We start from the raw sequence: 23,329 nt of genomic DNA on the forward strand, positions 1-23,329 counted from the left end.
CAGAACTGTGACAGTTCAAGAAGGTAGCTTACCATCACCTTGTCAAGGTTGGCCAATTAAATGCTGACTACCTACAAAGCCCACATTCCTTGAATGAATAGAAAAAATGTACACATATTAGGCCTAAGCACCATTGCCTCAAGAAGCCTATCAGTCACTACCTAAAAACTCATTTATACCTATTCCTGTAGGCGCTACAGTAGCGTAGTGGTTAGCTCATGGTGTCAGGATTTCAATCCCAGCATCCTCTGAGGTTTCTGTGTGGCTTCCCCATGGAATGCATGGATTTCCCCCGGGTGCTCCAGTTTTCCTGCCGCAGTCCAAAGGTGTACCAGGTGGGTTAATTGATCATTGTAAATTTTCCTCTGATAAGGTTAGGGTTAAGTTGGGGTTGTCGGGGATGGCTGTGGCTGTGCTGGTGGAAGGGCCGGAAGAGCCTATTCTGCGCTGTATCACTAAATAAAATTTAAAATTACTATTTCATAAACTTTAAATTGTATTTATTTAATCTTTATTTGGAGATACAGTGCGGTAACAAGCCCATGCTGCCCAGTTACACCCATGTGACCTATTAACACCTCTATCTTTGGAATGTGTGAACTTTATGCTATAAAGTTTATATGTAGCATACAGTCCTTTCTTTAAATTACAGCTTCAGCTGACAGCACAAGCAGCTACTTAAAACTTTTGTGACATTCTACAAGTTCACCCAAATCACTTCAGGCTTTTTTTCAGTGTGATATGGATCCCTTATGTGTGCTGTTCTACGCTACCTCATGTAGGATTTAATCAAAGACTTTCAAAAATCCAAATACATGATACCCTCTGGTACTCATCCTTCTACAGGTTATATCCCTAAAAAATGTTCTCATTAATAAATCACTGTTGACTATTTAATCTTGTTGGTATTTTCCAGGTGTTTGTGTAATCCTTTATAAGGGGCTTTTCCATCTCTGCTATTGTTAGGCTAACCAATCTGAAGTTCCCAGGTTTCTCTTTCTTTTAAAAATCAACTTTGTTCATTGAAACAATTTGTTATGTTAAAATGGAAGAAGTGAGAATTCTGGTATTCAGATCAAGATAAGACATATGAAATGTTGTGTATTTCTTTAAAACACTGTTCCTTTGAGGAAGAATATCTTAGCCAGAGGTTGGTGAATCTGTGGAATTTACTGCTATAGACGGCTGTGGAGGCTAACTCATTGGGTATATTTAAACTGGAGGTTGATAGGTTCCTGATTTAGCAATGGTGTTGAAGGTTACAAGGGAAGGCAGGAGAATGGGGTTGAGAGGGATAATAAATCAGCCATGATGGAATGACAGAGCAAACTTTGGCTGAATTGACTAATTCTGCTCTTGTGTCTTATGGTTCTTCTATCACCTGTACCATTAATATCTGGTGTAGAGTATTTCTTTATGCTGGCAGTTAAACAGTTGTTGGTCCAGCTTGGGTAACTGACAGTCATACTTTATTCCCTTTGTCACGTTAGCTTTGACAGAGGTCAGAAATCTGCTCATAATAGGGAAACTCCTGTCTGTTGTTCTCGGCCTGCCATCGTCGACACTGAACTCAAAACCGGAGGTGAAAAAGGTGATACTTTGGCTCATTTAAGATGAGAGCTTTGAGATGCAGTTGTGCATGAGAATGGTGTCTGATTGAGAGAGGTCACCAGCAGAGTACTTTTGATTCTTCCTGGCCAGAGCTGGGCAAATGGAATGTTACAGCCATGTTAGAACATGTGCTTTGGATTTGAAAAACGTTCCAGGTCTAGATAGGCAACAATATTTTTTGAGTGTTTTAAAGTGGATCATCAAAGGCTTCTTCAGATTTTTATTCTGGCTCAAGAATTACTCCCTTGAGGAATGCTGCTCTTGATTTATTTTCCATCTGTGATTCATCAGTCAGTCCACTAGAGGGAACCAGTACACATTGATCGCGTGCTTTACCCACAAGGATAAAGTGATTGTAGTTTATTCCCAGGGTACATGAATTTCAGGCTAAAGGGGATAGATTAAAGTGAGGAGAAATATTTAAAGGGGACTTGAGGGGTAGGTTTTCTACATAGAGGGTGGTGGGTATATGGAACGAGCTGTCAGGAGAAATGCTATGGATGGGTATAATTACAATATTCAAACAAAACTTTGTTTTGTTTAGAGTTGCAATGATAGGAACAGTTCAGGTAGATATCAGAATCAGGTTTAGGATCACTGGCATATGTCATGAAATTTGTTGTTTTGTGGCAGCAGTACATTGCAATGCATAATAAAAACTAAGTTATAGTAAGTATATATAATGTAATATTACATATAAATATTATTTAATATGCATGTGTGTGTGTATATATTGCAAAAGAGGGGATAAAGTGAGGTAGTATTCATGAGTTCATTGTCCATTCAAAAATCTGATGGCGGATGGGAAGAAACTGTTCTTGAAACTTTAAGTGTGTGTCTTCAGGCTCCTGTACCTTCTCCCTGATGGTTGCAATGAGAAGGGGATATGTCCTGGGTGGTGGGGGTTCTTCATGATTGATGCCACGTTTTTGTGGCATAATCTTTTGAAGATGTCCTCAATGCTGAAGAGGTTAATGCCCATGATGGAGCTGGCTGAGCTTACAACTTTCTGCAGCTCTTTCCGATCCTGTGCAGTGGCCCCTCCTTATCTGGTGGTGATGCAACCAGTTACAATGCTCTCCACAGTACATCCGTAGAAATTTGCAAGTGTCTTTGGTGACATAGACAAATGGAACCAGTTCAGGTAGGCAGTTTGATCGGCATGGATGAGTTGGTCTGAAGGGTCTCTTTCTGTGCTGTGTAAATCTATAAATGACATCAGGAACGTTGATACGGTGCTGCCTGGGCATCTTGGGAGTTTGAGATAATGGGAACAAGATGTGTAAAGGAATAATATCATTTTCTCTAAGGGTGGAAATAACTTTTTAATTTAATGATCCTTAAAATATGTTTTCTTAGCTTCTTGCGATTGAGGGTGATTTTCTTCTGCTCTATTAACTTACAGGCCAGTTCAGCACATGAAGACTAGCACAGGTGGGGCAGCTTGCCTCCTTCCCTCCATCAGACAATAAAAATCCTCAGTAAGACTGGAAAATTTAACTTTCCAGAGCGCTCTCGTTCGTTCGTTCGTGTTCTCTCTCTCTCTCTCTCCCACTCACACTCACACTCACACTCACACTCACACTCACACTCTCACACACACACTAGATATTATAGTCAATATTGTGATAAACACTTACTTTCTGGTGTAGCTTAGAGTACTGCCTGAGTGCTTATTGGGCATGTGGAAGATGTGTTCTACTCATCTAACATCACTGAGTATAACTGAGGCCCAAATGTAGCTGGGAGAGGACGTTAATGTTAGTTCACTCATCTGCCCAGTGGATTTGAGGATTCTGGAAAGTACCTTCCCAGTTCTTTGTGATGTCTGTTGCAGGACATCCGTGCCTTTGAAAACCATCAGTGTCCTAGCTTGCCATCACCTGTAGTGCATTGACACGGTTTGTGATTTAAGGAAAAGGATGTTCAAAGGTCAAGGAAGATAGGGGTCACTTACCTAATGAGTTTTGCACTGGTTTTTATAGGTTGTGATCTTTGGACACTCTTTTAATCATGGAGGATGTGCTAGTGAATTTTGACCTGGCGTCTGCCTTCACTGAAAGGTGGGTGTTGAGGCAATGAAAATTAAGTCTGTGGATTTCATTGTAGGCGAACTGTCAGGGTTGGGAAAATTCACCAGTGCCTCCAGTGCACCAGCATAACCTGGTGTGGATTTAATAATTCTATTTTTATTTCAGGGATACAGCATAGGCCAGAAGGGCCTTGCCGCACCGCCCAGCAACCCTCGATTTAACCCTAGCCTGATCACAGGGCAATTTATAATGACCAATTAACTGATTAACGGACTGTGGGAGGAAATGGAGCCCTTGGAGAAAACCCATTCAGTCATGAGGAAGGCGTACAAACTCGTCACAGAGGACGCCAGAATTGAACTCTGAACTCCAGCCAGAGCTGTAATAGCGTTGCACTAACCGCTACGCTACTGTGGCGCCCCGGTTGTTTCATTGTTTATTGGTCCAGTGGGTAAACTCCACTTCAGCTGAAAGCTTTTTGGAGGTCAGGTGCAATATTACAGCAAGGAAAATGAGACATACGTAATTGTAATGCAACCTGACCTGACTCTTGCTTGCACTGGATCTGTAATATGCTGGGTCACTGGCACTGGGTTTCTGATTGATCTGTTGATCATATCTGTTGCGCCTTAACGAGGGTGGAATCCACACTATGTTTAAGGAGCAGCTTTCCTGAGATATTTAGACCATAAGATATAGCAGCAGAATGAGGTCATTTGGTCCATTGAGCCTTCTCCCCATATCCCTTCATGCCCTGACTAATCAAGAATCTATCAACCTCTGCTTTAAATATACCCAAGACTTGGCCTCCATAGCTACCTGAGGCAACAAATTCCATAGATTCACCACATTCTGGCTAAAGAAGCTACTTGTCTCTGTTCCAAAAGGACGTCCCTCTATTCTGAGGTTGTGTCCTCTGGAGTTGGACTCCCCCACCATAGGAAACATCCTCTTTTAAGGAAGATTCTTGAGCGATTTATTTCATTTTCATTTTTAATTCTCCTTAATTATTATTGAAAATCGACAACAAAAAAAACATTAAAATAATCAAGTCAATATATCAATATGTATAATAAGAGTCGAAGTAGTAAACAAGCTAAACAGTATATCAATAATTTTTTTAAAATGTTAAAGCTATCTTTTTTTGGAAAAAAATAAAAGGAAAAAAGAACCCCTACTAACTAAAACAAAAAAAACCCAGCTAACAAAAAAAAACGAGGGAAAAAAAACCCATTTGGAGCACAAACCTGGAGCTATACGCCATACAAGCTTCCATAAAAGAAAGACATCAATCTGCCAACCAAATCCATTTACCCAAGAATCAGAAGGGGACCATCTTAATTAACTCAAATCAAATGATAGTAGCAGGCATAAGAGCCCCACCTTTTCTCAAAGTCAAATCGGGGATCAAAAGTTCGACATGATTTTTTCCAAACTACGACATAGCATCACCTGAGAGAACCATTGTATCAAAGTGGGAGCAGAAGCATCTTTCCATTTCAATAAAATAGCCCTTCTAGCCAATAATATAACAAATGCAATTACATGTTGGTCTGATATAGAAATACCATGAATATATTGAGGAATTATACCAAAGAAAGCTGTCAATTTATTAGGTTGTAAATTAATTTTTAAAGCTTTAGAAATAGTAGAAAAAATAGATTTCCAAAACTGTTTCAATACAGAACACAACCAAAACATATTTGTCAATGTAGCTATCTCAGTTTTACATCTATCACACTGACTATTAACATTAGGAAATATTTTGGACGGTCTCTCCTTTGTCAAATAATAACGATGTACAATTTTAAATTGAGTGAAAGAATGACTGGTGCAAATCAAAGAAGAGTTAACCAACTTCAAAATTCGCAACCAATCTTCTGTTATCAAGGTCATGTTAAGCTCTCTTTCCCAATCTTGCTTAATCTTAAATAGAGGATAATTATCCTGTTGTAATAGTAAATTATAAATTTTCCCAATGAAACCTTTCACTAAAGGGTTCATTTTTAAAATAGTGTCTAACAGGTCAGAATCTTGTATACACAAAATAATCTGCAGATGCTGTTGTCAAAGGAACACTCACAATGTGCTGGAGGAACTCAGCAGGTCAGTCAACATCAGTTGAAAAGATTAGTTGACGTTTCGGGCTGAAACCCTTCATCAGGACTGAAGGAAGAACTTTGGGGAGGGTTTGAAGAATGCTAGTAGTTGAAAAAAACACTAATTTTTAAGACAAAGGGGTGGGGGAGGGGAAGCAGGGAAGTGATTGGCAGAAGAACAATAGTAGAAGGAGGCGGAACTATGAGGGAGGTGATGCGAAATAGGGATAGAGGAAGGGAGGGAGAGGGAATTACCGGAAGTTGGAGAATTCTGTGTTCATACCAAGGGACTGGAGACTACCTAGACGGTATATGAGGTGTTGCTATTCCAACCTGAGTTTAGCCTCATCATGGCAGTAGAGGAGACCATGTATGGACATATCTGAATGGGAAGCAGAGTTGAAGTAGGTGGCTACCGGGAGATCCTGTCTGTTGTGGCGGACGGAGTGGAGGTGCTCAACGAAGCGGTCCCCCAATCTGTGTCGGGTTTCACCGATGTAGAGGAGGCCGCACCGGATGCAATAGATGACCCCAACAGATTCGCAAGTGAAGTGTTGCCTCACTAAGCACATCCTTCTCTCTCCACCCCTCTCCGCTTTCCGCAGGGATCGATCCCTCCGCGACTCACTTATCCACACGTCCATCCCCACGGATCTCCCACCCGGCACTTATCCCTGTAAGCGTAAGTGCTACGCTTGTCCCTACACCTCCTCTCTTGCCACCATTCAGGGCCCCAAACAGTCCTTCCAGGTGAGGCAACACTTCACTTGCGAATCTGTTGGGGTCATCTGTTGCATCCGGTGCTCCTGGTGTGGCCTCCTCCACTCCGTCGGCCACAACAGACAGGATCTCCCAGTAGCTACCCACTTCAACTCTGCTTCCCATTCCCATTCAGATATGTCCATACATGGCCTCCTCTACTGCCATGATGAGGCTAAGCTCAGGTTGGAGGAGCAACACCTCATATACTGTCTAGGTAGTCTCCAGCCCCTTGGTATGAACATAGAATTCTCCAACTTCCTGTAATTCCCTCCCCCTCCCTTCCTCTATCCCTATTTCGCATCACCTCCCTCATAGTTCCGCCTCCTCCTACTATTGTTCTCCTGCCAATCACCTCCCTGCTTTCCCTCCTCCACCCCTATGTCTTAAAAATTACTGTTTTTTTCAACTACCAGCATTCTTCAAACCCTACCCAAAGTTCTTCCTTCAGTCCTGACGAAGGATTTCGGCCCGAAACATCGACTAATCTTTTCAACTGATGTTGACTGACCTGCTGAGTTCCTCCAGCACATTGTGAGTGTTCCTCAGAATCTTGTATATATGGAAAATTACTTAAATAAAAATGTCGGACCTGAAGATATTGCAGAAAGTGTGAGTATGAAAGAGAGTATTTAGTTACTAATTTCTCAAAGGACATCAATCAACCTTTTTGAAACAAATCCATAAAGGAATAAATTCCTTTATTTCTCCAAAGAGAAAAGGTAGGATCACTAAGTGAAGGTTTAAATAAATAGTTTTGATAAATTAAACTAAGAAGGTTAAATTTTTTAAGATTAAAAAACTTACGAAACTGGTACCAAATTTGTAATGACTGCTTAATCATAGGATTTATATTTAAAATAGAAATTTTGGCTAGTTGTGCAGGTAAAGAAGCTCCTAATAACGAACTTAAGTAAAATTGTTTCACAGCTTTCAATTCCAAATCAACCCATGGTGGTCGTTCATTTTTATCGGTCCAATATAACTAAGAACACGCATAGCATATATTAACTGCCCAATGATTTATTTCTTATGTCAGATAGCAGGGAGAACCATCAGAATTTAGTGAAGTTACTTTGTACCTTCTTACTCGAAGTTGACCCTGCTGAGGTATCTCCGGCTTGTTCTCTTCCCAGTTGTGGGAGGTGAGTCTGTGAACTTCTGTTTGAGATTCTACCCCAAGTTTTAAAACTTGAGCAGGGATAGATGGTGTTCCAGGGTCTTCTATATGTTTCAGTTGATGTTTGGCTTTCTGAGTTTGGTGGTATGTGATGCAGGATGGAGTCAAAGACACTTGGGTCTCAGTTGAGTTCCTCAGTGCCTCCTCCAGCAGGTGCTTCTTCTCTGCTCTCTGTTATTTTTCCCTTTATTCTTGCCTATCACCTGGGTGGGCCCGTGAGTGTCTGGGCCTGAGTTAGTACGGACATCAGTGGTTGCATCTTTGTACCTTCTGACTGTTGTTGCTCTCACAGTGAATCTAGTAACTGTGCCCGGACAGAGAACAAGGTCATGACGGTTCATGTCATCGTTCAGAATGGCAGCTTAAATCAACAGCTCCTCTGGAAAAACGGATATCTTGCCCCGTTAATGCATCAAATCTAAGATCTTTCGAATATATCTGAATTGATAAGGGGGGCAAGAATGGGAAGAAAGGATGGAGATTAAAAAAAAGCATCACTGCGAAGCCTATGGAAGAGAGAGGTGCAGCATGCAGCTCTCCTACACATGTGCGTGGCGGCAAAGTTGACGCGGGGCCTCTTGCAGGCGAAGTGGCAAATATGAAGATTCTGGAAGAGATCAGGGAAGTTCAAAAAGATATATAAAACAACTCAATGATATAAAGTCAGAGCTCGCCAGCGTCAGTCAGGAAATAGCAATGGCAGAGACTCGAATTGAGAAGGTGGAAGACCGCGTGCAAAACGTGGAACAGATACTAAGTACGACGATAAAAATATTAAATCAACAGGAGATTGCTCGACCAGGAGAGAAGATCACAATGAAATAATATCAGGATTTATAATGTTCCTGAAGGAGTGGAGGGAGTGTTGATGATAAACTTTGTAGGCAAGCTGCTGCAGGAAACGCTGGAGGTTCCCCCGAATATGGAGATGGAAATCGAAAGGGCACACCGTTCTGTCGCCCAGCGGCCTGCCGGAGACAGACAAAAGTAAACTGCGATCCATTGTACTTAAATTTCTCCGATTCAAGAGCAAGGTGGAGATTCTACGAAGGGCCTGGGGTAAGAAGAGGGTTTTTTGGAACAGGAAGTTAATATACTTCGATCATGATTACCCCCCGGCGGTCCTACGGAAACGGAAGGAGTATTTCAAAGCAAAACAAATATTAAAGGAAGAAAAGATTAAATTTCAAACCCTCTACCCTGCTAAACTGAGAGTATTTTACCAAGAAGGGATACGACTGTACCAGATGGTGGAAGAGGCGACTATAGACATGAACAACCAAGGACTGTCCATTAGCGTGGTCAAACCAAGGGAAAGTCTGGCTGAGCAGTTATCCCAAACTGCTTGGGAAATAGTAAGAGAACCGAGAAAGCAAGGGACAGGAACAGGACGAGAGAAGGATATTAGGAAGAGACTGTGAGTTCTCCGAATACAGCCCTCACCTCCTCCAGAAGAGCCATAAGGTTGGGCTAACTTTAAAAGTGCTGAGAAACTAAACGGAAGCAAAAATAGACGGTGATATACCTATCTCGAGAAATACGTGTTATAATGTGGTTTTTATATTACTCAATTTTTTAAAAATTCATTTATTCATTCCTTTTTCCCTACCTAAATGAGAATATATACATGGGAGGAATACACAGGGAAAGCATTTCTGTGTAATAGACATAGTTTTTTTTAACTTACTTTTATAGGTACTGCAACGGGAGCGCTCAACCCACAGGTAGGAGGGACTATCCCCCACGGCTAGACTTTTCTTCTAGCCCAACTCAGGGTCATCTAGAGGCCCCAGCCTTGGAACCACACCTTCCTTACCTTTCTTTCTTTTTATTATTCACTTTTCTTGGTTCTTATTCAGGGAGTAGATCGATTAAGTTATATTCCGCAAATTTCAATGATATACTAACTTAGAGAGTAAGACCATATATTTTGGGTATATACCTCAAGAATGGTTGAAAAGAGATAAATATAAATATTTAATGAATGTACTGCTGGTGACTGGTAAATTGACCCTTTCCAGGAAATGGTTATCTCAGGAGAGCCTAACTTTAAATGTACGGATGGAAATTACAATGGACATTCACAAAATGGAGAAGATAACAACATCTGTTAATCATAAGTTGGAACAATTTTATTCATACTGGAAAAAATGGTTTAAGTACATAACATCTTATAGGCCTGATTTTATTCTTGCAATCAAAATCACTCCCTACTCTACATAGTTTTCTTCTTTTGATTGTTCTTTCTTTCTTCTTTCTAAAAGAAAATACTTCGGATAAATATTATGTGGAGATTTGTGACAAATATGATATGATAGATATGTACAGTATCTGAAATACATCTTATGGAAATGTTTGATGAAATTCAATAAAAAATAAATTACAAAAAAAAGAGAAAAAGGTCTGTTTGACAAAATAATGATTATGATGAGGTTTTTTTGAGCACTTCATCAGAATGAATTACTTTTCCTTACCTGTTCCTAGGCAGACTTACCCTTTCCAGGCGTTTCCTTTTGTTATATCTCCAGAATCACTCACCCAGGAGGGGCATTGTCTCTCCTTGTGGGCACAGAGTTCTCCAAAAAAAAAACCCTGGACTTTAGGTGATCTGTGTGTTTTGGTTCCATGTCATTGTGAATTACAAGGTTGTTTGATATTCCTTGTGCCATCAAGGTAATTTCCAAGATACATGACTAACATTTTAGGGCAGCAAGTTAACATAGTGGTGAGCACAATGCTTTGTAGTACCAGCGACCTGGGTTCAGTTCCTGCCACTGCCTGTAAGGAGTTTGTACGCTCTCCCCATGGCTGCATAGGTTTCCTCTAGATGCTCTGGTTTCCTCCCACAATCCAAAGATGTACTGGTTGGTAGGTTAATTGGTACTTTGACCCGTGATTAGGCTAGAATGAAATCGGGGATGCTGGGTGGCATTGCTCAAAGGGCAGGGAAGGGCCTGTTCCACGCTGTATCTGAATGGTTGTTTCCTTATTTTAAAGAAAACAGTGACTCTGATATGCATAATTGTGGCTTGCACACTTTTCAGCTGCAAAATTTTATTTGCTATCAAATAGGATGAGCAGGTCTTCCTTGTTTTTATTTCTGTATCGCATCTTCATGACATTGCCTACAGCTTTAGCATGTACTGATAAAAGTTGTTCAGTCTCCCATACCTGCTTCGCCTGTGTCAGATTGCTTGTCATCTGGCTAGCCTTAGAATTAGTGGCAAGAATAGTTCATAGCTCATTGATAAGCTTTTTCAGTCTTTTCAGGCTGAAAAGGGACCAGCAATATCAGTCGTTTATTTAACAGTAATGTGAGTTTCTAGTATGATGTGATTTCCTTTGCAAGGGTTTCTGCACATTATTCATTTTAACCCAGATGCTGCTAAGATCCTTGCTTATCCCTCAACCAGATTTGACTTGCAAAGTGTTTCCCACTTTATGAACAAGTCCGGTTCATTCTCTTAGGCCAGGTTTATTAAATCATGGCTGATTGTCATAACTCAATTTTTCTACCTCTGATCCACCCCTTCCCCACTTCCATTACCCATATTCAGAGTTTTGTTGATCTTGGCCTTGAAAGTTGTGTTTAGGCTAGAATGCACAGACTGTGAAATTTCTACTTTTCTCTCTGCTATAAATAAATATGCTTCCTGACTTCAATTCAGTAAGCCCAGGCTGTAGATTTAAGATTGGTGGTCCTCCTTATTCACTGTCTCCTCTGTTATCAGGTTGTTAGAATGTATTAAACATTTTTATTGGACTTCATTTGCAATGGCATGATGACTGAGTCTCAGCATGTCTCTGAATCCATACTGAACCTCCTGCTGAGTGAGGTCGATATATCCTTAGTCAGTGTCAGAAACTGAATGCAGCTTCTAAATGGAGTCCATAGAGTCTTGATGTTCACACAACCTTGAAATAAAAGGCCATACGTTTATGTTTTTATTGTGCAACCATTCAGACAGTTCCCTTGTATTACTAGAAGTAGAAGATTTGATCATTTAATGTTTGTGTACATATTCATCTAATGGGGCTGCACTTCATGTGAAACAATGTAAAGAATTTAGGGACATCCTGATGGTGGCAAAATGCAGTCCCCCCCTCCCCCCCTTGTATTCACTTCATCACTCCGCTGTCATTCCATGAAAGTATTTTGCACTGGTGTAAACACTGGGGTTATTGCCCATTAATTTAATCTTGTTAAAACATTTTACATGTATCTTGTTCCCTGTCGGTTGTATGCCTGATACCTCATTTAAAATTCTTAGCCTATGGTCTACTTTCTCTGAACTTAACTATCTTTTTTGAAATCAGCAATGTTAACCGTGGTGTTAAACGTGAGCATTGGCAGTTGCTTCAGCTACCCAGATACCAGACTTTAGAATTCCCTACTTAAGCACACATGCCGTTATACATTCTTTAATGGTATTTAAAGTTCTGCTTTAACCAAAATTTCCTACTTGACATGAATAACCTTGTAATATTAAAGGAATCGTATACATGCAGTTTATAGTAAGTCACAAATGAGAAAATCTGCAGATGCTGGAAATCCAAAGCAACACATACAAAATGCTGGAGGAACTCAGCAGGTCAGGCAGCGTCTATGGAAGAGAATGAATGATCGACGTTTTGGGTTGAGACCCTTCTTTGGGGAATGTCGGTTTATTCTTTTGCATAGATGCTGCCTGACCTGCTGAGTTCCTCCAGCATTTTGTGTGTGTTTCTCTGCAGTTTATAGTTGTATGTTAGTAATTGCTACTTCCTGTGAACTTGAGTAACTTCAGTATGGGTGCTGGGTGGAATTGTTCTCAGTAATAAGGGATGCAAGCTTGAGTTTTAAATTTACACCTTGATGGATAAACTTTTCAATTGATAATACATGTAATTACAAGTGATTTTAAATTGTTGCATCTTGTTTTGATGAAATGTCTGGTGCAGTATAGTTTTCTTTGACAAAAACTGAGAGACAATTCACTTTCAGCAAAGATACTTTATATGCATGTGAATCAAGTAATTTTTTCAAATTATTTCTATCAATGACAGCTAGGAAACCAGCAGGACTTCATTTTGGTATTGCACAACAAAATACAGGACTGAGATTTCCATTTATTGAAAATAATCCCGACCTTTTGAAACTTCCGTTTATTCTTCACAGATGTTTCAGTGACATTGTACTAGTTTTGAGAAGGATAGAAACTGATCCCGTGTGCAGTAACTTTAGCTAGGTATTGATGATGCTGGCATGAGCCTAATGTGCTGCCATGCAGATTCAGATGAATAGAAAAGCAGGGTGAAACTAAAGTACTGTGGATGCTGGAAATTTGAATTAGCCTCAAGAAGCCCTTTAAATACTTGTCAGACTACGTATCAAATCAAGTTTAATTATCATTCAAGCCATGCATGGATGCAGCTGAACAAAATGTTCCTCTGGGGCCAAGATGCAAAACATTCAAAAGTAGCAAGTAACATAATTCAAAATAGCAAGCCAAGAACCACCTTCACTTGGAAAAAGAAAACATCTATGGTCCAAGACCCGGTGCAACAATGTCCAGCAATCGATGGTACAGTCTCCCGGCAGTCAACAGATGCACACAATCCAGTCTGTCATCATTCCACTACTCAAACGTGGTTGGGCAGCACCGGGAGAGGCCAGGCCCCAGCTGAGTGCAGACGCCATGCTGTAATGCTTCCTCATCTCACCTGGTCTGCAGCAGCAGGCAAGCCTGGGGCTTGAGGCCTAGACCTTGCTGCAATCTAGGCTACACAGCTCCTATTTTGTCAGTTCCCCCCCAAACCATACAATGGTAACAGGCCTGCGGCAACTTACTGTTCAACAGAGTCTTGGGTTCGCAAGTGAAATGTCAGTTAACTTTCTCAGGTTGAAGGTTTTTTACTGGCATTCTGATGAAAGACCAGCACTTGAAACTGTAGCAACACACATCAAAGTTGCTGGTGAACGCAGCAGGCCAGGCAGCATCTGTAGGAAGAGGTGCAGTTGACGTTTCAGGCCGAGACCCTTCGTCCTGATGAAGGGTCTCGGCCTGAAACGTCGACTGTACCTCTTCCTAGAGATGCTGCCTGGCCTGCTGTGTTCACCAGCAACTTTGATGAGTGTTGCTTGAATTTCCAGCATCTGCAGAATTCCTGTTGTTTGCGACTTGAAACTGTAACTGTTTTTCTCCCCACTCACGTTGCCCACCTTGTCCCCATCCTTTTGACCTTTTTCACACATCAGGTGGGATTTGACTTGGAGGCATTCAGTGACAGCTGTAGCAATGGCTCCTCAGTCAAGCACATATACCAAATGTCCAAATCTGCTGTTCCTTTCATGCCAAGCAGCATTACTATTTTGAGGTGTAATTCGAATTCATTTGATATCATTTTGAATTCTATGAAGCATAGTGATCTGCACAGTTTGCTGGCTGTCTAGTAATGACACAGCCAGTGAGTGAAATCCTTGTTGGCTATAGGTTCAGAGATGATTTGATTAGTACATCCTTAGGCCGTTCTATAAAGTAAAAGACAATTGAAAGGATCAGATGAAAATGCAAGTTGAGATATTGGTGGGTTGAATGTGTAGCAATCACTGGAAGTTCAAGGTTATCAGTCTGTCTTGTACCTCCTTTCATTTGATTGGGATTCAGTGGCACTGTGTAGGAAATGTAATTCCTTTTTGGTGAGGCGATGCGAGTTGTGCTACCCTCACTTTACAAACTTAAAAAAAATCGTTGCATAGCACTGTGCTAAGTTCTGCTCAGTAATACTTCAGAGCCTGAAGAGTCATAAATATTCGGTCAAAGATCATTTTATATTTGTTCCTTTTATATTTATAGTTTATATTTATATTCCTCATTTTATATTTATATTCCTCAGTAAAATTTTGTCATCCCCTTTTCAGTATTAATATATTGATTTAAAAATGCGAAATCAAAGGACTGAGAAATTGCATGAAAATGTATTTCACATCATTGCTCTGTCATCTTCTGGGGGAGGAAAATTGTAGCTCAAAAGTAAAGAAAAATAGATGTTTGAAATTCCAATTCTAACTCTTGGGGTATCGAAACTATTCAAGAATTTTACTTTCCCCAGGCTTCTGTTAACTGTTGCGACAGTTAATTTGTGATGCATTCTAGGTCAGCTGTAAACTGGCCGGAATTCTCTTAAGGGGGTAAAGCATTTAGTGATCAAATTCTTTTAAGTCGTTATATTTCTTTTAAAAGTACATAAAAGTAAGTTTTCTCTCAGGCCTTGTCCTCCCATGCGTTAGGTCCCAACTGTATTTTTTTAAAAGTAAACCTTTGTCTTTTATAAATATGCCTGACAGGGAAAAATAAGTTGCTTGGGTTTCCAAACATGTCCCTCAGTGATTTAAATATTTTAGTTACACCCATCTCAATAGTGCTCAAGAAAGCTGGAGTTGAGTTTTTTTTAAAAGCCTAGTTTCATTGTCTCTGTGAAAAGGCTATGATTTGAATATTTGTTGTGTAAAGGTATATTAATCAAGTTGTGTGTGAGTGGAATTGAGCTGCAGATCGGCCATAATTAATTGAACTGACAAACTGGTTCAGTAAAGAGCAAGTTCCATGGCAGAAGGCACCATCACACTGGGGTTCACTTGCCATTAATTTGATGTCAGCTGAGCACACTAGGAAGACTGTTTGAATTAGACAAAGGGATCTTTTAAAATCTTTGAAGAGGACAGGTGGGGCTTCTTTTAATGTCTCAAGTACAGCATCTTTGATGCTTTGCTTCTCTCTGTGGAGCACTGAAGCATTGAGTTTACCTAATCAATTCTTTGGCATAGGCTTGATTGTATTCAAAGGAAGAATTAAAGTGTTTCTAACATGGAGGTGATTTGGCCTGTTGAGTCTGTCAGCTTTAAGCTAAAGCATTCTAGTAGTTCCGATGGCTGGGTCTCTCCCCATATCCTTACAAATTCACACGTTTAAATTTGCCTCAGTAGCAATGTTTTCCAGACCCTAACCATTTACTGTTTATATATTGGGTGCCACAGTAGTGTAGCTGTTAGCATGATGCTATTACAAGTAAGGAGATAGAAGTTCGTACAGGCAGTCCCCGAGTTACGAGCAACTCGTACTTACAAATGGAGGAAGGAGAACGCTGTCCGCCATTTTAAGTCGTTGCCGTTAGCACTGTGAGTGTGTAACTTTGTATTTGGCTTAAATTTTTCTTAGCAAGATTCACCCTGGGCGCCCCCCCCGACCTTCCAGTTAGCACCACCCCCACTTGTACCACTTAACCTGTCTTACTGCAGGTGGACTTTAGGACCCAGGGGAGCTCAAGTCAGGACTCGCCGCCCGCGGCTGCTGCTGCTGAATCCGTAATGTTTCTGTTCCGTTGACAGAAAACGGTCACGATTGAAAATAAAGTGGAAATAATAAAGTGATCGGAAAGAGGTCATCGGAAAAGCTTTAAGCTACAGTCGGTCAACGATCTGAACAATTTTAAAGGATAAAGTGAGAATAATAGAGCATGTGAAAGGCCCTGCCCTGATGAAAACTACAATTATTACTAAGCAACGCACTGATTTAATTATTGAAATACATACGTTTCTTAAGTGTTTTATATGCATAGAAAGGTAAAATATGTACTGTATACTAAGACTAACTGACGCTAAATAATACTGGATGTGCCTGTTACGACTTGTGTACAAATCCGACTTAAAGATGGACTCAGGAACGGAACTCGTTCGTAACCCGGGGTCTGCCTGTAGTTCAGTTTTGACATCATCTGTAAGGAGTCTGTATGTTCTCCCAGTTAAATGTGTGGGTTTTTCCAGGCTCTCCAGCTTCCCCCCACCATCCAAGTATGTATATGGGTTAGTAGGTGAATTGGTCATTGTAAATTATCTTGTGATTAGGCTAGGGTTAACTCAGGGTGTCGTAGCTTAAAGGGCTGGAAGAGCCTTTTCCACAATGCATTCCAATAAATAAACAAATTAAGTCAATTTTGGTTCTTTTGTCAATCAGCTTCATTGTATGTTCCTAGCCCTTAATCCTCTCAGTCAATGAGAACAGTTTGTCTTTTTCTCCGCCGTCTATAATGATTGAAAATACCTCTCTTAGACCTCTTCTACCCTTCTGTGTATGGAGAACAGTTCCAGCTTCTGTCTATTCATATTCCTCTAGTTCATGAAATTGTTATGGAAAGTCTCTTTTGCACTCTCTCAGAAGCTTTACATCTTCCCTGATATGCCTTGTCCAAAATTGGATACTACTATTGTCATGACTGAACCATTGTTTTATAATGTTCACCATGTTTTCCTTGTTCTTGTATTATGTGCCCAAGATTCCTTAGCCACTTTCCCAACCTATTTTAGCACCTTCATTGAACCACATATGTAGATACACCTACATAATCTGCCTGCCTTTGTATTCTTTGCTTCCATAATCTCCCTTATTTTGTATTTCTGTGATTATTTGATTTATTAAGTCCCAAATTCCATTGTTTTACCAACTGTTCTCTTAGTTCCTTCTAACACAAAGCTTTAAGTGTATGTATACATCCAGGTCCCATTCGTAAATTCTTCAGATTTGTACTCATTTAGTCTATACTTCCTTTATTTTTTTCCCGCCAAAACATGATCTGCTGCTTGTTCACATATTCAGCCAATGTATTAACTTTAAAATTGAATTCCTGGAGTTTGAGGGTGAGGTTGCTAGGTTTACTGCCTGCTTAGGCATCAGTGGACAGTGAAGTTGCATTTAGGCTAATAACCAGAGTCAGATCTTCACAATGCCGTTTTTCACTTATTTTTGATTTGCATGCATAGGACTGAGAGATTCTGGTGACAAGACAACATTGAAAGTGCCCACGACCAACTTGAAGGTACAGAATTTGATAACTTTTTTTTCTGTCAAGTAGTTAATCATTGCATATGTTTGTGCTGATGAGCTATCATTTTGATTGTAGTTCCTCACCAAAGATTTTAACCTGATTGACTTAATGTGTTTTCATCATTGCTATTTTACCTTTAGCTTTTTTTTTTGTGAGCTTCTGAAAACTCATTACACTGGACAACAAATATTTTTTGGAAGTGTTGCTTCCTCAGAAACTTTTTTTGTTTATGATAGACTGCTTGAAGCTGAACGCAAATATAATTTCAGACTACTTGTATTACGTAGGAATTTGGAGAAACACAACATAACTTATATTGAATACAGTGTTTTTACAATAATCAGCCAGCATTGATGGACTCTAGTTGCCCTGATACTGTTTCTCCATGACTGCAATGTCCTGATGAAACCTTTCACTGTGCTCGTCACTGACAGCACCAAGATTTGTAGGGAAGATGGCTAAATGGGAATGCATCAAATGTGAGGAGCCCAGGCTTTGTCTTGGTCGCCAGTTTTACACCCAAAGTGGAGTTCATAGGCTTTCTTAATAAGAGGAGTCATGCTGTGTCTGAGATTTAAGCATATACTCACCACAACTGTAACATATATCCTGGCTATTGCAATGTTGGTGAGACATTTTGTAAATACAAGTACTCCTGAAAATACTGTTACTTGATTATAAAGCGTACACACAGTATTTTATGCAGGTAGAGCATGTGCATCAGTGTGATCACAAATCATGTAAGTATAATGCGTAAAACGGTGTGTGTGTGGGTGGTTTTATAGCCTTTCTAAAACCTGTTCTGTCCTGCCATACAGCATCCGCCCTGCCTAAGCATGCCCAGGCATGTCTGGATAACGTCGGAAACTTCAGTCTATATTGTGGACAACATCTTAATTGACTTGAATTAAGAATTGAAATAACAAAAATAGGCAACTTTAAAAAAAAAGGTGTGTAATAGGGAAATTTCATAGTGATCTTCATGATCTAGACCCAAAAATATTCAGGAAGCAAAATCCTTGTTGTCCATTGTTATTGGACGTGCTTTTGAAAGTAAAGACACTGGTGGCTAAACTTGGTGTATATTATAGTGCTTTTTGTAAATCCATTGTTCCAAAGTTAATTTTCAGCTAATATTTTTGAAGTATAATCACAAAGAAAATAGATCATCTGTTTTAGTTGGTTGAAAGAAATAGGATCTACTCTCATGTTCAGAGTAATGCAATGGGATGGCAGGCTAGGGGCTTATTTTAACATTTTATTGGATGGAGGGCACCTTTGAGTGCATCATGAATCAGTATTGCACTTATACATTTTTGTGCTATTTTATTGGATCCTATCCATGATTTTGAGTACTACTAGCTGTTGCTTTCAGTAATACAAGTAAAGCAATCAGCCCCTTGAGGCCATTGTAACAATTATTTAGTTTGTAGATGGCTGAACTATATGGCAGCTCTATTTGCCTGCCCTTGTGGATTCCTGGTTATCCACCTCCATCAATCTGATGACTTAAAATTTCAACATACCCAGTATCCTGAGCCTTTTGGGAGGTGTTAGAAGTTCTAGATTTCATGTTTTTTTAATGCTTGATTTCTTTCTGTAATACTTTAATGCTCAGATTACTACTGGTTTGTAATTCCTTGCTAAAGGATCTGGTTTCTCTGTCTTTAACCTGTTGAATCCCTAACTATTTTGACTAACTGGCAGATGGAGTTCAATCCAGAAAAGCATGAAGTGATGCATTTTGGCTGGTGGAATTTGATGACACAGTATAAAGTTAATGGCAGGATTCTAATCAGTGTGGAAGAACAGAGTCCATGTCCATAGATCCCTCAGAGTTGCGCAAGTTGACGGTGTGGTTAAGAAGGCATATGTTGTGTTGGCCTTCATCATTTAAGGGATTGAGTTGAAGAGCATGAGGTAATGTTATTTATTTTTGTTTATTTATTGAGATGCAGCACAGAGTAGGGCCTTCTGGCCCCTCGAGCCACGCTGCACAGCAACCCCCAAATTAACCCTAACCTAATCATGGGATAATTTATAATGACCAATTAACCTACCAATTGATACGTCTTTTGGATTATAGGAGGAAACCAGAGCACTCAGAGGAAAGTCACGGGGAGAATGTACTAACTCCTTACAGACAACTGCGGGAATTGAACCTGGTTTGCTGGTACTGTAAGCGTTGTGCTAACCACTATGCTACTGTACTGTCCTGTGAGCAGCTTTATAAAACTCTGGTTAAGACCACACTTGAAGTATTATGTTCATTTCTGTTTGCCTCATAATAGAAAGGATGTGGAAAGTTTAGAGAGGGTGCAGAGGGGATTTACCAGGATGCAGCCTGGATTAGAGAACATGTCTTGTGAGGAAAGGTTGAGTGAATTAGGCCATTTTTCTTTGGAGCTAAGGATAAGAGGTGTATAAGTTGATAAGAGGCATAGATGGGGAGGACAACCAGAGACTTTTCCTCCAGTGTAAGAATGGCTAATATGAAAGGACATACTTTGAAGGAAAGCATAAAGGAATGCCTGGTAGGTTTCTTTTACACAGAGAGCAGTAAGAGTAAGGAATGCACTTGGCATGTTGGTGGTAGAGGCAGGTGCATTAGGAACATTTAAGAGACTCTTTAAGTAGACATATGAATGAAAGGAAAATGGAGGGCTATGTGAGAGGACAGGTTCGATTGATCTGGGAGTAAGTTAAAAGGTTGGCAAGACATTGTGGGTGAAGGGCCTGTACTGTTCTATGCTCAACTTAATTGAGTCACTAAAAAATCTAACGTGGAACATCATACTCTGCATAAAGGTCTTATTAACATCCTACACTTACTCTAGCCTGCTTGTAACTAAAATGCTGTCTAGACTGCCAATTGCATTTTGGATATCCAACTCCCCAGCACAACACAATACAAATATCTGACTTTCTATTCAGAGCTTTTAGCTATTTCAATAGCTATCTGAAATTAACTTCAAGATTTTTTCCAAAAAAAACTTGAGAGACACGTACTGTAGTAGTTTCACCTGTTTAATACTATTTTCTTTGTAAACATTAGAAATTATCATTTCAAACGGGTTAGAAGAATATAATAATTGAAGATTTTGTGTCTTATTTTTGCCCAATATGTGTCATGCTTAATTGTGGCCTTGGTGTAAGTGGGAAATCTTGCGATACAGAATGGATGAAATGGCTTTCTATATTGTGTTTAGAAAAGATCTGTGAGGATGTTGCTGTGATTACAGAATTAATGAGCAATTAAATTGAAGTGCTTTTCTTTATAGCCGAGGGAAGATTTAAAGTAAAATTGAGAGCTTTGGGGTCAATACGAACAACCTCTACTCTTGGGTTAATTACTAGGATTTTTATGAAGATGGAGTTGCTCGGGAGAATAAATTTCACCCAGAGGGTTCTGGAAGTCTTGGTGCAACTGTGAAAGAGGCACATGTGGCTAGAGCAGGCGTTCCCAACCTGGGATCTACTGACCCCTTGGTTAATGGTAGAGGTTGATGGCATAAAAAAGGGTTGGACTAGAAGCTGGGGGTTCTTGGGGGTCATTTGAATTTTGTTAGCTATATTGGGCTGAAGGGCCTCCTATGTTGTAGATTTCCAAGATTCCCCACACAGTTGGTTAGTAGTTTTATTTACACATGGAAAGAATTGCATGTTGTTAGGTAATTGATAATATCCTGCATGTAGGAGCCCCCATAAATACAAGCGATTCTGTAGATACTAGAAATCCAGAGAAAGTCAGAGGAGCTCAGAAGGTCAGGCAGAAGCATAAACAGTCTCGGCCCAAAATGTCAACTGTTTATTTCTTTCCATGGCTGCTGCCTGACCCGGAGAGTTCCTCCAACGTACTGTAAGAACACCTACTAGATCTTTCCATCTTGTGATAAAGGCTATTCATTGAAAAGTAAAAAATCACATCCCACCTTAAAATGATTACAAATCAGTCAGTCCTTCAGCACTGTTTTTTAGGAGTTGAATATCTTTCTTTGTCAATTTTTAAAATGTAATTGCTTGGAGTTAATTTTAGTATGTTTCTCAGCTGGCAATGCTTCTTGAGGCAGGAACACTCTGTTCTCTCAGTTCATAAATCAACATGTTTAGGCATACTGTCAAAAAGACTTGGTGATAACCTGGCGCCAAGTGGCAGTAACTCAGGCATTGAGGCTTTGATTTCTACCAACCTTGCATGAAATGTTGCTTTCTAATAAGAGGTTGCAGCTACAGTTGTGCTAGCCCTTGTATGTCATGAAAAATGTTAACTGGAGTTGGCTGTAACTTTCAAATTTATATTTCAAGAATATAAATCATCTCCGATTGCTCTTGCCAGCTACATTTTCATAGATTAGAACCACTACAAAGATAGTTTTAGAGTGACCATAGGTGATATTGCAGAAGATGAGGGTGGATTTTGGGGCATATTAACCAAAAGAACTGTCAGCATTGAAGAATACGGGAGTAATGTTTCCTGTATGAAGGTGTATAGAGAATGGGTACCCGATGAAATTGCAGAGAGTGGGTAGGGTAAATAACATTTACCCAGGAGGCTGAGAACCTGATTCTTACGGAGTCTTGGGAGTCTCAACGAACACCAGTAAAACTATGGAGGATGGATGTGCAGAAATAACGAGGGTAGCGGCACTCTGAATTTGTTGTAGCGTTTGGAAGTGCAACCAACTGGAAGAATATTGAAGTTGAGACCCAGGATTTGACAATAATGGGAGTGATACAAGGCTAAGAATTAGAGATGCATGAGACGAGGACAATACATTGGATGAGGATGAAAGTTGATCTTGGGATGTATAAGACTACTAAAGTTTTGTACATGGTGTAATGCTAGTAGAGACTTGGAAGTAGGATCACAAAATCAGCTGAATATTGATACTGTTTCTTGGAGGTTTTAAGAAAAAGAAATCCTTAAATTTGCACCTTGGAGAACCCCAGGCTAATTTTGTTATGAAGGTATCCTCACTTGTCCTACAACCAGAGGTCATTCTGTTCCAGTAACTGGAGATTCTTTGGCTGAAGGGTGGCGGGTCTGTGGAGTTCATTGTCATGGATGGCTGTGGAGGCCAAGTCATTGGGTATAGTTAAACCAGAGGTTGAAAGGAAGAATGGAGTTGAGGGATAATAGGTCGGCCATGGAATGATGGGCAGACTTGAATGGCCAAATGGCTAGATCCTTCTGCTTGTGTCTTATTATTTTGCAACAAACGATAATAAACAGAATGACTAATGTTTCCAGCAGTTAATACTCTTATACTTGGTTTGGTGTCCTTGAGACTAAGATGCATGCCATGATTGAAAAGACTATTAGGACTAATTCTGGATATTCTACTAATTAAATGGTGTAATCTTGACCAGTATTCTTGTTAGCTGCTGCTCATGATAACTCCCATGATTTGGACAAAGCTGATGGTAATTAGAGAACCATGTCAATTTTTAAAAATTCAAGCTTCTGTGGAAATTCTCAGACCATGTGGTTATCTGTAACTCATCAATTTTATTTCTTTTTTCTTTTTAAGACTTGTTGATAGTAAACATAACTTTTTAAAGATTTTTCCTGAATGTGCTGGTTATGAATTGTAGATAAAAATCAAGGTTCAAAATAAATTTATTATCAAAGTACATATATGTCACCATATATAACCTTGAGATTCATTTTCTTGTGGGCATACTCAGCAAATCTATAGAACAGTATCTGTAATAGGATCAATTAAAGATCAGCTGGAGTGCAGAAGACAGCAAACTGCAAATGCAAATATAAATAAATAGCGATA

General features: G+C 39.8%; 1 protein-coding gene across 3 annotated transcripts in view; it reads left to right on the forward strand.

The window, feature by feature from the left end:
- LOC140204784 (SUMO-conjugating enzyme UBC9) overlaps positions 1 to 23,329 on the forward strand; it is a 58,622-nt gene that overhangs the window by 7,269 nt on the left and 28,024 nt on the right. For 2 of the 3 annotated variants that reach the window (XM_072271574.1, XM_072271573.1), the window contains exon 2: positions 17,479 to 17,534. The exons of the other annotated variant lie outside the window; for it this stretch is intronic. The gene's annotated coding sequence lies outside the window, so the exon portion shown is untranslated. The remainder of the gene's footprint in view (positions 1 to 17,478; positions 17,535 to 23,329) is intronic. 3 annotated transcript variants of the gene reach the window in all.

Source organism: Mobula birostris, chromosome 11 (genome assembly GCF_030028105.1).
Source record: "Mobula birostris isolate sMobBir1 chromosome 11, sMobBir1.hap1, whole genome shotgun sequence".
In the NCBI taxonomy this organism is placed as follows: Eukaryota; Metazoa; Chordata; class Chondrichthyes; order Myliobatiformes; family Myliobatidae; genus Mobula; species Mobula birostris.